Below are 519 nucleotides of genomic sequence, written 5' to 3'. Positions count from 1 at the left end.
TCCTAAAATGGGATCCTCAGTCAGTGATAATCATTCTAGGCATTTCGTATCTAGTGAAAATATTTTTCATCAAAAATCTTGAAACACTTTTAGCATCACAACGAGGTAAAGCTTATGCTTCAATCCACTTAGAAACGTAGTCCGCTGCAGTTAATATAAATATGTTCCCAAATGATGGAATAAACGGTCCCATAAAATCTAATCCCCAAACGTCAAAGATCTCAACTTCTAATATGAAATTTAGAGGCATTTCATTTCTCCTAGATATATTTCCTACTCGTTGATATCGATCACAAGTTTTTATATATCTATAAACATCTTTAAATATGTTTGGCCAATAAAATCCAGCTTGTAAAATTTTATAAGCAGTTTTATCAATCCCAAAATGTCCTCCAAATTCAGAATCATGACATTTCTGAATGATCAGCTCATTTTCTTAATAAGGTACACATCTCCTCATAATAAGATCATTACATTGTTTATATAAATTAGGCTCATCCCAAAAATATACTTTCGCAA

Source organism: Phalaenopsis equestris, unplaced genomic scaffold (genome assembly GCF_001263595.1).
Source record: "Phalaenopsis equestris unplaced genomic scaffold, ASM126359v1 Scaffold000325, whole genome shotgun sequence".
In the NCBI taxonomy this organism is placed as follows: Eukaryota; Viridiplantae; Streptophyta; class Magnoliopsida; order Asparagales; family Orchidaceae; genus Phalaenopsis; species Phalaenopsis equestris.
The sequence above is the reverse complement of the archived record's forward strand: the minus strand, read 5'-3'. Positions refer to the sequence as shown.